This window comes from Pantherophis guttatus, chromosome 18 (genome assembly GCF_059756535.1).
Source record: "Pantherophis guttatus breed Tessera chromosome 18, ASM5975653v1, whole genome shotgun sequence".
Lineage (NCBI taxonomy): Eukaryota > Metazoa > Chordata > Lepidosauria > Squamata > Colubridae > Pantherophis > Pantherophis guttatus.
In genome coordinates this window covers 10679155-10695000 of record NC_142080.1, presented here as the reverse complement: position 1 = coordinate 10695000, position 15846 = coordinate 10679155, and the positions used below count along the sequence as shown (strand labels likewise).

Below are 15846 nucleotides of genomic sequence, written 5' to 3'. Positions count from 1 at the left end.
CCTCCAGGGATGAAGCTCCCACAACGTCTGAGGCAACTTCTGTTCTTTACAGATTAACAGAGTTGGAAGGGACCTTGGAGGTCATCTAGTCCAACCCCCTTCCCAAGCAGGAGATCCTACACCATTTCTGACAGAGGGCAGTCCAGCCTCTTCTTGGAAGCCTCCAGGGATGAAGCTCCCACAACTTCTGAGGCAACTTCTGTTCTTTACAGATTAACAGAGTTGGAAGGGACCTCGGAGGTCATCTAGTCCAACCCTCTTCCCAAGCAGGAGATCCTACACCATTTCTGACAATGGCAGTCCAATCTCTTCCTGGAAGCCTCTAGTGATGAAGCTCCCACAACTTCTGAGGCAACTTCTGTTCTTTACAGAGTAACAGAGTTGGAAGGGACCTTGGAGGTCATCTAGTCCAACCCCCTTCCCAAGCAGGAGATCCTACACCATTTCTGACAGAGGGCAGTCCAGGCTCTTCTTGGAAGCCTCCAGGGATGAAGCTCCCACAACTTCCGAAGGCAGCTTCTGTTCCATGGGTTGGAGGTCACCTCCCCTGCCCCCCAATATCCACTTATGCATTCATGAGAAGGGCACCCTTGCCCCATCCCATGCCTCTCCCCCCCTCCCTCTCCAAGGTCATCATTTCGAAAGCTCTTCAGTGCTTGCACTTCACCGCTGAAGTGAAAACAGGACTGGCGGATTCCCAGGTGTTGTTCACACAAGCAGGCTTAGTTGGGTCCTTCAACGACCCGGCAGCTGCATTTCCACAAATATCCGGTTTGTCTAAATTTGGATTTGGGGGCGGAGTGGGGGGGGCAAGGGGCAGGGGGAGTTTGCCTGGGTGCCAGCACGGATAATTGGATTCGTTTATGATCCGAGGGATTGCGCACCCCCAGAAATATGAATTAACTTAATGACCACGTTCATTGAGTGGCGTGAGCTTGCTTATTATTGATTGGTTGATATGATTTTTATTCTGCCTTTCTTACTTGATAAGTCACTCAAAGTGACGGGCGCGTCACCTAATATTCCTCCTTCTTCCTATTTTCTTCGCAACAACCTTGTGAGGTGGGTTGCGCTGGGAGAAAGAGACTCTGGGCCCAAAGTCACCCAGCTGGCTTTCATAGTTAAGGCAGGACTAGAACTCCCGGTCTCCTGGTGATTGGTCCAAAGTCACCCAACCAATTTTCGTGCCTAAGGCGGGACTAGAACTCAGAATCGCCTGGTGATTGGCCCAGAGTCACCCAGCTGGCTTTCGTACCTAAGGAGGGACTAGAACTCTCTGTCTCCTGGTAATTGGCTCAGAGTCACCCAGCTGGCTTTCATGGCTCAAGCAAAACTAGAACTCCCTGTCCCCTGGTGATCGGCCCAGAGTCACCCAGCTGGCTTTCATGCCTAAGGAGGGACTAGAACTCCCTGTCCCCTGGTGATTGGCTCAGAGTCACCCAGTTGGCTTTCATGCCTAAGGAGGGACTAGAACTCCCTGTCCCCTGGTGATTGGCTCAGAGTCACCCAGTTGGCTTTCATGCCTAAGGAGGGACTAGAACTCCCTGTCCCCTGGTGATTGGCTCAGAGTCACCCAGTTGGCTTTCATGCCTAAAGAGGGACTAGAACTCCCTGTCCCCTGGTGATTGGCTCAGAGTCACCCAGTTGGCTTTCATGCCTAAGGAGGGACTAGAACTCCCTGTCCCCTGGTGATTGGCTCAGAGTCACCCAGCTGGCTTTCATGGCTCAAGCAAAACTAGAACTCCCTGTCCCCTGGTGATCGGCCCAGAGTCACCCAGCTGGCTTTCATGCCTAAGGAGGGACTAGAACTCCCTGTCCCCTGGTGATTGGCTCAGAGTCACCCAGTTGGCTTTCATGCCTAAGGAGGGACTAGAACTCCCTGTCCCCTGGTGATTGGCTCAGAGTCACCCAGTTGGCTTTCATGCCTAAGGAGGGACTAGAACTCCCTGTCCCCTGGTGATTGGCTCAGAGTCACCCAGTTGGCTTTCATGCCTAAGGAGGGACTAGAACTCCCTGTCCCCTGGTGATTGGCCCAGAGTCACCCAGTTGGCTTTCATGCCTAAGGAGGGACTAGAACTCCCTGTCCCCTGGTGATTGGCCCAGAGTCACCCAGCTGGCTTTCGTACCTAAGGCGGGACTAGAACTCCCTGTCCCCTGGTGATTGGCTCAGAGTCACCCAGTTGGCTTTCGTGCCTAAGGAGGGACTAGAACTCCCTGTCCCCTGGTGATTGGCTCAGAGTCACCCAGTTGGCTTTCATGCCTAAGGAGGGACTAGAACTCCCTGTCCCCTGGTGATTGGCCCAGAGTCACCCAGTTGGCTTTCATGCCTAAGGAGGGACTAGAACTCCCTGTCTCCTGGCGATTGGCCCAGAGTCACCCAGTTGGCTTTCATGCGTAATAAGGGACTAGAATTCCCTGTCCCCTGGTGATTGGCCCAGAGTCACCCAGCTGGCTTTCATGGCTAAAGCAGGACTAGAACTCCCTGTCTCCTGGAGATTGGCCTAGAGTCACCCAGCTGGCTTTGGTGTCTAAGGCAGGACTAGAACTCACCATCTCCTGGTTTCTAGCCCAGCACCTTAACCACTATATCAAACTGGCTCTCTAGTTCAGGCCTGCATCCCCCTACCTCATTGGCTGGCTGGGGAATTCTGGGAGTTGAAGTCCACAAGTCGCATCGTTGCCAAGGCCGAGACCGCAAGCCGGCTTGTTTTCCAACTGGGAAATTAAAACCCGGGCTTTGAAGAAAAACGCAAGGCAGCCTTGCTGCGTTAATCACTTCTCTTCCTCCTGTCACCCAGCCTCCACACATGGAGATCTGAAATCTTGTGGCAAGGAGTGCCATACATTATCGAACAAATGCAGGGGGATAATTTGTCCAATTATCTAGCTGCGGTGAGCAGATTTGCATGAGATCTTGTGATTTCCCACACAAATTAAAGTGCTCGGTGCCAAAGATTTTATCAAAAGAGAGAAGCTCTGGGATTTTCAAGAACGTTTTGGAAAAAACAGGCCTCAGCCAGAGCGTTCCCCGAACTCAGTCCCTCTCCCTCAGCCCAATCTACCTCACAGGGTTGTTGTTGTAGAGGGGAAAATTGTAAGGTGGGGCCAGCATGTCTTAACTTCGGAATGGATGTTGATTTTTGGTGAGTTTACGGAAGCAACCGGACAATTTTCTTGATACGGTTACCCAAAAAATAAATCTGCTATATCCGTTTACAAAATTTACAAAATTCGTTTAGTGACTGTTCAAAGTTTTTCATACTTAACGACCATTACAGCATCCTGAAGGTCACAAGATTCAAAATTCAGCAGCTGGGTAACTGACTCACATTTATGACCGTCGCAGTGTCCCGGAGTCACTTTTGTGCCCTTCTCACAAGCAAAGTCGATGAGGAAGCCAGATTCACTTAACAACTGGGTTACTCCCTTAACAACTGCGGTGATTCTCTTAACGACTGTGGCAAGAAAGGTCGTAAAATGGGGCAGAACTCACTTAACAACCATCTTACTTAGCAACAGACATTTTGGCCTCAATTGTGGTCAAGCACCTGTATTCTCTTCTTTAAAATTTCCTTGTGGTCTTCCATCCAAGTCCTTAAATGGTCTGAACCTCCTTTCCTGTTTAGAACTCAAGTCCAATTGAGCTCAACCACCCCCACGCAGCGTGACATGCCGATTCTGCAACGCCCAGACTGCGACACGGGGCTAACCAGCCTGTGGAACTCATTGTCACTAAGACGCGAACCCCACGTCTTTTGATAAGTTGGAATTATTTTTTTTTGAGTTTTTATTTTTATTTTTAAACAAACAAGACATAAAACATCCATCATCCAATACAATTGCAAACAGTGTGTCGATCGGGTACAAATCCCTTGTGCTTCGTTTTACAAATTATCTAATTTCGCATATTATCAACCTGATTTATTTATTATTTATTTTGTCGCATTTCTATGCTGCCCCACTCCCGAGGGACTCTGGACAGCTTACAACTGAGAATAAAATATATATGATATATATCGTTATATCATTATCCTCATTTGTCATTTATCTAACAATGGCATTATCATTCCATATTCATTATTTTCACGTATTATATTACGACATTCGTTTTATATTTCGTATTTCATTTCCATGTTTTAGTATTTCCATTTCATTTCATAAGTGGGAAAATTAAAACAAGAGCCATGTCGGTTAAAAAAAGAAAGAAAGAAATGAAATTTAATAAAGGAATACCAGATATCAATAAAATTATATATATATATATCTATATATCTATATATCTATATATCTATATATATATATATATATATATATATATATATATATATATATATATATATATATATCTATATATATATATATATATATATATCTGGTGAGAGAAAGAATATATACTGAAGAATATAGGTTATTGATATTGTAATAATTCAGACATTACATTTAGATGTCATTAAGATGATGCTTGTTGTATATTGTTTTACTTGTATTTAGAAATGTATTTTGTGGTTTCTTAAATTAATAAAAGTTTACAAATAAAAAAAAAGAAAGAAAGAAAAAGAAAAATTAAATTAAATTAAAAAGTAGCAGAATCTCTCTGCAAACAAAACAAAGGAAAGGGATTACAGAAGCCAGCGGGAAGGTTTTGTGCGGCCTGGAAGTTTGCAGAGATGAGCTGTTGATAAGAAAAGGTATTTTCCCCCAATGGGTCAGAGAGAGAAAGTTTAACTGTAGGAAATGGGTCTGTGGGGAGGAGACGTCCAGGCCGCAAAACTTCCTGTGTGGGTTGCGGAAGAGTGACGGGGCTCCACATCTCCTTGGGAAATGAAAACAGGCCCCTTTCTCAACTCCAAAGAGCGATGCCCGTTTGCCGGTTGTAAATACGTTGTAAATACTCATCACCTGCAACTGGTTGTCAACCCTTAAATATCCTCACAATACCCTGGTTTTTAATTCCGCGCCCGCCCCACGCTAGGGCTGTGATGGGGAACTTATGGCACGCGTGACACAGGTGGCACACACGAAGCCGTATCTGTGGGCACGCGAGCGTTACCCTAGCTCAGCTGCAGCGCGTATGCGCACACCGGCCACCTGATTTTTGGGCCTTCTTGGCCCACTGGAAGTCGGGAAACGGGCCGTTTTTAGCCTCCAGAGGGCCTCCGGGGAAGTGGGGAAGGCCGTTTTTGCCCTCCCCAGGCTCCAAGAAAGCCTCTGGAGCCTGGGGAGGGCGAAAAACGGGCCTACCAGGCCCACCGAGCCATCGCATGCCAAAAGTGGCGGTCACACGGGGGGGTGTCACATGTACATGCGTGGAGGGTGGGGCGCATTGAATTATGGGAGTGGGCCAGGGGTGGGTTGTAAATTTTTTTACTACCAGTTCTGTAGGCGTGGCTTATTTTGTGGGCGTGGCTTGATGGTTATGTAACAATTATTTAGGATTTAGCAGAAGTACTGGTCTGCCAGGCTTTTAACTGCTTGCAGAGCTGTACCGATCTACCCATTTATTTTTTGCAGGCACTGATTACTAGTGTATTTTTGCAGGCACCGGTCTACTCATTTGTTTTCTTTTAACAGTGATCACCCTTTGAAGCCCCTCGGCAAGAGTTTAAACAGTTTTTTTCCCTCTAGCCATCAGCTAGGACTCAGGAAGCAGCAATAGATTGGGGGTGGGGCCAAATAAAAGGTAAGAATAATGCAGGGTGGGGGTGGGGGCAGGGGGGCGGGGGGACAGAACTGGTTCAGTGACATCATATCGTCACCGCTACCGGCTCGGCGGAACCGAGAGAGAGAGAGAGAGAGAGAGAGAGAGAGAGAAAGAAAGAAAGAAAGAAAGAAAGAAAGAAAGAAAGAAAGAAAGAAAGAAAGAAAGAAAGAAAAAACAAAAACTGGAAAAAATCACAAAATGTAAAGACCTACAAATGGAAGTAGAAGGACTGGCAAAAGAAAGCAAAGATAGTAGCAATAGTCATAGGCCCCTTGGGTGCAATCCCAAAACATCTGGAACATCCCTTGAACACTATCAACATTGACAAAATCCCCATCAATCAATTGCAAAAGGCAGCTTCACTCAGAAAAGCTTACCATATTTTTCGGAGTATAAAACGCACCTACCTTTTTTGGTGAGGAAAAAAAGAAAAAGAAATCTCCCTCTGCCTCTGAGCAATTTTGCCTCCTTGCAGCAAACAGCCTGCTTTACTTTCATTTTCGTTTTCAGCCTAGCTTGATTAGCACAAGGAAAAAAAAAATCTGCTCCAGCAATTTACCTCCTTGCAGCAAGCAGCAGAGGCCTCCGCAAAACAGCTGAGAGCAAATCAGCTGAGAGTCGGGAGGCCGATCCAATCAACTTGTGCTAATCAGACTGTGCTGAAGCTGAAAGGAGCTGTTTTTTCTTGCTGTTTGCTTGCAAGGAGATAAACTGCTGCGAGGCAGAGGCCAAAGGGTGGGGGCCAGTGGGTGGGCGGGGCTACATTCGGTGTATAAGACCCACCTAAATTTTCAACCCCTTTTGGGGGGGGGAAAGGTGCGTCTTATACTCCGAAAAATACGGTACATACCGTGATGATACCTGTAACCAGTGGTCGTATTCAGCTGGTGGACCCGCCCACCTGCCCACCCGCCTTGGTGCTATGCCGTCCTATTTAGTCACATTTTCTAAGCTGTGCGCATGCGTGTGAGCCGTGCGCACGCGTGCTCACATTTTCGGTGCGTGGAAAACCAGTGGTAAAATGATGTGTAACCCACCTCTGCCTGTAACCCCGTCAAACATCCACATCTGTCTATCCCAGGTCCCAGGACTCCAGAGGTGGACAGAAATGCCACATCCAGTCTCAACATCTGGCAGACTTTGCGATTAACCATAACGCAGCCATAATAATATCCTGGACTCTCCCGTTGAGAATGAGCTGCTCAGCCGTCATGAGAATCCAGAGGTGGGATATTTAGGAACCGAAAAGGATTCTGCATCATCTGTTGGAGGGCCAAGAAGTGAAGAAACATCTGGCCAACACATGAGAAATAATTTATTGGGGCCCACAGATGTTGTAAATCAGTGGGTTTTTTCCCAACTTGCCAACTTTAGAGGTGTCGACTTCAACTCCCAGAATTCTCCAGGGAATTCTGGGAGTTGAAGCCGACCCCTCTGAAACTGCCAAGTTTCCAAAAAAACAACAACCCTGCGATAAAATTACAGTCATTGCTTTTCCTTTTCTCTCTCTCTCTCTTTTCCTTTTTCCCCCCCTTTTTTAGGTAGGTGACATGATTAGACGTTAGAAAGAAAGAAAAAGTTTCTTAATCAAGGGTGAATCGATCAAAAGCTAGAATAAGTGATAGAAATAAGAGAAGGGGAATGTTAGGGTATGCAGTTTTATATCATAAAATGAAAGTAATAACGAGAAAACGTGGAATAGTTGAACAATGATAGACTATAACCTTGATGACGAACCTATGGCACGCGTGGCACGCAGAGCCATATCGGTGGGCATGCGAGCGTTGCCCTAGCTCAGCTCCAGCACACATGTGCGTGCCGGCCAGCTGATTTTTGGGCCTTCCGGGCCCACTGGAAGGCTATTTCCGGCCTCTGGAGGGCCTCCCGGGGGGGGGAAAGGGCATTTTCGCCCTCCCCAGGCTCCTAGAAAGGCTCTGGAGGCTGGGGAGAGCGAAGAATGGACCTTCCGGTCCCACCGGAAGTCGGCAAACGGGCCATTTCCAGCCTCCGGAAGGCTGTTTTCACCTTCCCCAGACTCCAAGTAAGCCTCTGGAGCCTGGGGAGGGCAAAAAACGGGCCTACTGCGCTCACTGTGCCATCGCGTGCCAAAAGCGGGGGGGGAGCGCAGGGGTATTGCGTGTGCCTGTGCGGGGGGAGCGGGGTGCACTGAATTATGGGTGTGGGCACATGTGGGTGTGACCCCCCCCCACGCTCCCCCCCCCACGCTTTTGGCACACGATGGCGAAAAGGTTAGCCATCACTGGACTATAACTTAATCAAGTGTGTATTATTATTAGAAATACATAAGCGGATTGAATGTAAGGATTATGATTAACCTTGTTAGTTTTATTTGTATTAGAATGTTATGACATCCAGGTGCCTCACTGTTCACGCATTGATTTGATATCTTTATAAAAAATAAAATAAAAAATAAAAAAACTTTGGGGGGGAAATAAAATAAATGACAGTTAACTTGGTTTTGGATTCGGCGGGTTGCGTGAACTAAAGCTGGGAAGATTTGCGTTGTTCCTTTTTCAGATTCCTCGTCCTTCCTTTTCCCGCAGCGGCCCGGTGAAGTTGGCTTCTTCACCCCACCGCCTCTTTAATTTCAGATGAAATTTGATTCCGGCATCAACCCTGGAGCCAGATGGAAATCCAGATGTTGAAGGAGTCGGGGTTTTGGAACAGGCTCCGTCTCTTCTTCTCTGACCTCCTTCCAACATTTGTGAGGAGGAGGGAAAGGAGGAGCAGGAGGGATGCAGTGCGAAAGACCGAAGGGTTTAATTTTAGGAAAAAGCAGGATGTGAACGGTGGAACTCATTGCCACTTGACGCCAAGATGAACACTGGATTAACCTGTTTGGTTTTTTGTTTTTTGTTTTTTTCAAATAGGAATAAGGCAGATTTTTCCTGAACTCTCATTGTCTAGCTATGCCAGGGCCACAGGGCCCCCGATGTACAGTAGCCATGGTTAATTGCAAACAGAGGATGTGTAGAATGGTAAAGCCAATTCACAGAGGAAACAGTCACATATTTATCCCATGTTTATTATTTTTTTCTGTAAACAACCCAAGGCAGTGAACATACCTAAGGCTCCTTCCTCCTCCTATTTTCCCCAACCCAACCCTGTGAGGTGGGTTGGGCCGAGAGAGGGGGACTGGCCCAAAGTTACTCAGCCAGCTTTGATGCCTAAGGCGGGACTAGAACTCACTGTCACCTGGTGATTGACCCAAAGTCACCCATTTGATTTTCGTGCCTAAGGCAGGACTTGAACTCACCATCTCCTAGTGATTGGCCCAAAGTCACTCATTTGATTTTCATATCTAAGGTGGGACTAGAACTCACCGTCACCTAGTGATTGATCCAAGTCACCCGTCTGATTTTCATATCTAAAGCGGGACTAGAACTCACCATCTCCTAGTGAGTAGCCAAAGTGACCCATCTGATTTTCATATCTAAGGTGGGACTAGAACTCACTGTCATCTGGTGATTGACCCAAAGTCACTCATCTGATTTTCATATTAAGGCGGGACTAGAACTCACCGTCACCTAGTGATTGGCCTAAAGTCACCAGCTGGCTTTCATATCTAAGACAGGACTAGAACTCACTGTCACCTAGTGATTGGCCAAAGGCACTCATCTGATCTTCATATCGAAGGCCGGACTAGAACTCATCATCACCTAGTGATTGGCCCAGTCATTCATCTGGCTTTCATATCTAAGACAGGACTAGAACTCATTGTCTCCTAGTGATTGGCCCAAAGTCACTCATTTGATTTTCATATCAAAGACAGGACTAGAACTCACTGTCACCTAGTGATTGGCCCAAAGTCACTCATCTAGCTTTCATATCTAAGGCAGGACAAGAACTCATAGTCTCTCCATTTCTAATCTGGTATCTTAACCACTAGGCTAGACCAAACTGGCTCTATTCATTTTCAGCCCTGGCGATGAAACTCCAGTATTCAGGAGCAGTCTATCTTCAAGATGCCAAAGGCAAGAAGACAGAAGAGGGAAACAGGGCTGCCCGTTAGGGAAGACTGGAGGCAAAGTCCTGCCCTGGGGAAACGACAAGCAGAGGTACACTGCGCCTGAATTGGGAGGCTCCACTGTGCTTCACCCCTTCCTCCAGCCACCGGGCCCCTCGCTTTCACCCTGGCCAACGTCCTTCCCTGCCCTGTTTTCTTGGCACGGCTCTTTTTTGCACATTTGCAAATCATTTCCCCATCCTTGGAAGGGAGCGGAGAGAGGCGCCAGAAAGCGAGGACTAATTGCTACCTGCCTTGCAAGATATTTAATTAGAAGCATCCTTATCCAAGTCTGCAAGAGAGAGAGAGAAAGAGAGAGAGAGAGAGAGGAGAAAGGGAGGGCAGAAGAAATCTTAGGGCATCCTCCCCACCCCCATCCACCCCCCCACACATACATGAAAGGAAGACAAAGCTACATTTGAAAAAGAAACTAAAATAAAACCAGGATTTGGCGAATCTAGTGCTGAAGATAAAACAAGAGACATCCCTTCCTCCCTGGGCAGCTTCTCTCCTGCCAAATTTGCCCCCCTCCCCAAAATGTCTCCGTTCCCCCCCCCCACATCTTCTCCCCATCTCTCCATGGCTGGTCCCCTTCCCACCACCGTGTCAGAATCTTTCCCTTTGCTGCGTTCACACAACGATCACTTTTATCAACCACACAATAACCCCCACTTTCTGGGTGAAACCAGGTTTAATAGCAGTAACTCTAAGAGGGATCTTGGGAGTCTTCATGCCTAGCCGGGCTGGCTTGATCCCACAGTTTTTTGGTTAAATTTAATTGATTTTAATTGGGTTGTTTTAAATTGTGGCCAAAAATATTTAATTCTTTTTAAAACTGTTTTTAAATTTTGTGCGTTCTGTTTTATTCTGGCTGTTCACCGCCCTGAGTCCTGCTGGAGAAGGGCGGTATACAAATTAAAACAAATAAATAAAATAAATAAAATAAATGCACAACCAATTAAATAGGAGCCAGCATTGTGCGGCGGCAGCCAAAAAAGCCAGTGCAATCCTAAATTGCATTAACAGAGGGATGGAATCAAGATCAAGGGAGGTACTAACACCACTCTGTAAAGCCTTAGTAAGGCCACACCTAGAGTCCTGCATCCAGTTTTGGTCCCCACACTATAAAAAAGATGTGGAGACTCTAGAAAAAGTGCAGAGAAGAGCAACCAGGATGATGAGGGGACTGGAGGCTCAAACATACGATGAACGGTTGCAGGAACTGAGTTATGTCTAGTCTAGTGAAGAGAAGGACCAGGAGAGACAGGAGAGCCTCTTCCAATATTTGAGGGGCTGCCCCAGAGAGGAGGAAGAGGGTCCAGCTATTTTCTAAAGCACCTTTGGAAACCGATCAAGGAGAGATTCAACCTGGAAATAAGGAGGAATTTTCTGACAGTGAGAACATGGAACTAAAGTGGCCTTCAGAAGTTATGGGAGCTTCATCTCTGGAGGCTTTCAAGAAGAGACCGGACTGCCATCTCTCAGAAATGGTGTAGGGTCTCCTGCTTTTGGGTGGGGTGGGGGTTGGACTAGATGACCTCCAAGGTCCCTTCCAACTCTGTTCATCTGTTAAAATAATCCGCTGAAATGTTCCACCCGGCGCTACATAACCGGGGGTCCCCCAATTCTTCGGCTCACCCCACCCCTTCGTGAGGTTTCAGATTGTTCATTGACCCCTCCCAAAGATTTATTTAATTTCCCCCTCCCCCCCCCTCCAATGATTCTCGGAGACAGTTGGACAAAGTCCCTGCAGTTTCCTTGGCAGAGTTTTTCAGAAGTAGTTTGCCATTGCCTCTTTCCTGGGGCTGAGAGAGAATGCCCGGCTCGAGGTCGCCCAGCTGCTTTCGTGCCTAAGGTGCGCACTAGAACTCACCGCCTCCCAAGGCCTAAGCCTGATGTTTCCACTACGACACCAAACTGGCTGCCTTTTATGTTATTTAATTAACATTAATACATATTTGACTAATTGCTTAATTATTATTCTTAATTTTTACTACATGGTACAATGCATATTATAAATGATAAATGCTGCTTTAATGCTACCTTAACGATGAACGACTTCTTTAAATACTGCTATTATTAAAATCATCATAATAATAGAGACGGTTTAAGGCTGCTGTCGCTCGTTGGTTTGTCATTCATCCGTGGATCATCCTGTCTGACCTCTTCCAGCGCCCCAACTTTGGGATTAGGGAGCTGCTCAGAGACCCCAAAAGATTCATTGACCCCCCCCAATCAACTTCCAGCTTTTGTTGCCCACCCCATTGATCCCCCCCCACTGAAGGCATCAAGCTACAAACTCACTGGAGCCGAGTTCTAATCCTGCCTCGGGCACAGATGGATGACCGTAGGCCGGTCAGTTTCTCTCAGCCCTAGGAAGTGATTAAAACCTAAAGCAGTCAAAGTGAAGTCAAACTTTGGAGGCTACTGTCCACGAGACGCTACTCAAAGCCTGGAAGGTTGGTTTTTAATGACAGGAGTAGTTAGTAAACACCACTAGAACTTTGTGTATTTATACGTGTGCTCTGTTACGGTGTAATTTGGTTGAATTATTTTCATGCTTTGTATTGTCGTCTCCTCCTCTTCTTCCCCTTCCCCTTCCCCTTCCCCTCCTCCTTCTCTTCTCCTCCTCCTCCTCTTCACCCCCTCCTTCTCCTCCTCCTCCTCTTCTTCCTCCACCTCCACCTCTTCCTCTTCTCCTCCTCCTCCCCTTCAATCCCTCCTCCTTCTCTTCCTCCTCTTCCTCTTCTTCCTCCACCTCCTCCTCTTCCTTCTCCTCTTCTCCTCCTCCCCTTCACCCCTCCTCCTCCTCCTCTTCCTCCTCCTGTTCCTTCTCCTCCCCTTCAGCCCTTCCTCCTCCTCTTCTTCCTCCACCTCCTCCTCTTCCTCCTCCTCCTCTTCTTCCTCTACCTCCTCCTCTTTCTCCTCTTCCCCTCTTCCTCCTCTTCCTCCTCTTCCTCCCCTTCTCCTCCTCCCCTCTTCCTCTTCTCCTCCTCCTCCACTTCTCCTCCTTCCTCCTCCTCTTCTCCTCCTCCTCCCCTTCACCCCCTCCTCCTCCTCCTCTTCCTCCTCTTCCTCCCCCTTTTCCTCTTCTCCTCCTCTTCCCCTCCTCCTCCTCTTCCTCCTCCTCTTCCTTCTCCACCTCCTCCTCTTCTTCCTCCACCTCCTCCTCTTCCTCCTCTTCCTCTTCTCCTCCCCTTCACCCCCTCCTCCTCCTCTTCCTCCTCTTCCTCCCCCTTTTTCCTCTTCTCCTCCTCATCCCCTCCTCCTCTTCTTCCTCCACCTCCTCCTCCTCTTCCATCTCGACTTCCTCCTCCTCCTCCCCTTCTCCTCGTCTTGACTTCCAAAACGGCAGATTACAAAATATCAAATATATCATTTAAAAAACAGTTTTTAAAAAAATCTAACAAAGCATCACTGCTCAAACAAGAAAGCCCCCCAATCTTTGGGACACAAAACACACAACAGGGTCTCCAACAGGCCTGGAAGCGAAGCCACAGCTCAAAGGACTTTGAAGAAGACTTTTTAGGTTGCACACCACCTAAAGGTGTCTGTGTTGTGTATGTGAGGGTTGTGTATGATTGTGATGGAATCGAGAGACCAAGCCTTCCGTCCACCCCCCAAACCCCATCAACAATACTCAGCCCCCCAGGGGGGGCAATTTGCAAAGAGAAGTGTTTTTAAGATTAAGATTGACAGAGCTGGAAGGGATCTTGTAGGTCATCTAGACCAACCCCGCCGTGTTCTTTGGCCAAGACTGGAATCTCTTTTGCAATTTTGCTTTGCTTCAGAAATTCATATTTGAAACCCGCCCCGGATTGAATACATCGTATCTAATGATCAATGTAATAAATCTTAAATAAATTTCACAGAATGCCGCAGAATTATCTTTGAATAAAATCGGTATATCAGAAGAGGTTCTCCCAAGATCTTCTTGACTTGTGGTCAGGGAATTGTCAAATCTCTCTGTTCACCCACAATTTGTCCTCGGCTTTGGACGACATCCGTCCGTGATATTTGAACAGACGTCTGGATTGGGAGAGTGCTTAAGCCAATGGTTCTCGTCCTTGATCCCTTGAAGCTGCGTGGACTTCAACTCCCAGAATGCCCCGGGCAGTGATACGATGCTGACTGGGAAATTCTGGGAGTTGAAGTCCACGCAGCTTAACATGGCCAAGGTTGAGAAACATGGCCTGAAGTTGAGTTGAGCAAGAGAAAACGGAGAAGGACGGAGCAAAAACCCCATGAATGGTTTAGTCCTTTGCAAGTCAAAATATTTTTCCTGCTGGTTAGATGAATTTGGGAAGGTTTTTCTGGAAGCGTCACAGGGCAGAGAAGAACTGAGTCATCCGAGTTGTCTCATTTGAAAACCTTTTGAGATCCCACATCAACCATGGTTCGTTCGTTCTTTCTTTCTTTCTTTCTTTCTTTCTTTCTTTCTCTTTCTTTCTTTCTCTCTCTCATACTCGTACTCTCTCTCGTACTCTCTTTCTTATACTCTTTCTCTCTCTCTGTCTCTTCCTCTCTCTCTCTAGTATTTTCTCTCATGCATTTCTTTCTTATACTCTTTCTCACACACTCTTTTTTCTCTCTCTAGTATCTCTCTTACGCTTTCTCTTTCTCTCGCTAGTACTCTTTCTATCTCATACTCTCTTTCATATTCATTCTCTCTGTCTCTTCCTCTCTCTCTAGTACTCTCTCTCTCTCTCTCATAATCTCTTTCTCATACTCTTTCTCTCTCTCACTCACTCTTTTGCTCTCTCTAGTACTCTCTCTCACTCACTCTTTCTCTTTCTCTAGTACTCTCTCATTCTCTCATTCTTCTCTCTCTCTAGTACTCTCTCTCATACTCTCATACTTTTTCTCTCTCTGTTTCTTCCTCTCTCTCTCTAGTACTCTCTCTCTCAGACTCTCCCTTTCTCAGACTCTTTCTCTCTCTCACTCACTCTTTCTCTCTCTAGTACTCTCTCTCTCACTCTTTGTCTTTCTCTCTCTAGTACTCTCTCTCATACTCTCTTTCATACGCTTTCTCTCTCTATTTCTTCCTCTCTAGTACTCTCTCTCTCATACTCTCTCTTTCTCATACTCTCTTATACTCTTTCTCTCTCTCACTCATTCTTTCTCTCTCTCTAGTACTCTCTCTCACACTCTTTCTCTTTCTTTCTCTAGTACTCTCATTCTCTCATTCTTCTCTCTCTCTAGTACTCTCATACTCTCTTTCATACTCTTTCTCTCTGTTTGTCTCTTCTTCTCTCTCTCTAGTACTCCCTCTCTCATACTCTCTTTCTCATACTCTTTCACTCACTCTTTTTCTCTTTCTAGTACTCTCATACTCTCTTTCATACTCTTTCTCTCTGTTTGTCTCTTCTTCTCTCTCTCTAGTACTCTCTCTCTCATACTCTCTTTCTCATACTCTTTCACTCACTCTTTTTCTCTTTCTAGTACTCTCTCTCTCATTCTCTCATTCTTTCTCTCTCTAGTACTCTCTCTCATACTCTTTTTCTCTCTCTGTCTCTTCTTCTCTCTCTCTAGTACTCTCTCTCTCTCATACTCTCTATTTCTCATACTCTCCCTCCCTCCCTCTCTCTCTCTCTCTCTCTTTTCAACCACTTCTTTTTTTTGTCACAGTCAAATAACCACAAACCACACGGCTTCCGGCACAGCGTCCTGCTGTTTTGTTTTATTTTATTCAAGATGGAAAAAATAATAATAAACAGGACGGGAAGGGAGTTTCTGTTTAGCTGAAGGTCCAATTCCAACTTCGCTCTGAATAGTTAGGTGGGTTCATATTGGGCCAGCTGACTAAAAAGACCAGAGTAAACCAGAGTTTAGGAGAATCCAGCACATGATGAATTGAATGGGTCGTAGTTGCTCTCTGAAATTGGTGGTTTGCTTTCGGGCCTTTCATGACCCCACTAGGTAATATCATCAGTGCTCTCCAACATAGCGGTGTTATATAACAATTGTGGCAAACCCTTTGCACTGCTTAGTCATTTCCCTTTTAGCGTTGAACCTACAACGGGCCACACAGTTTAGGGATTGCAACTATCGTATAGTCAAACCATGTATTTATTTATTTTTATTTTATTTTATTGAATTTCTATACCGCCCTACTCCC

The 15846-nt window shown here is 46.4% G+C and overlaps 1 long non-coding RNA gene across 1 annotated transcript in view; it reads left to right on the top strand.

The window, feature by feature from the left end:
* LOC148111555 (uncharacterized) overlaps positions 1-4071 on the top strand; it is a 4835-nt gene extending 764 nt beyond the window's left edge. Inside the window, exon 2 of the long non-coding RNA XR_015730451.1 lies at positions 3279-4071. This is a non-coding gene — a long non-coding RNA (uncharacterized LOC148111555). The remainder of the gene's footprint in view (positions 1-3278) is intronic.
* Positions 4072-15846: the final 11775 nt, after the last annotated feature.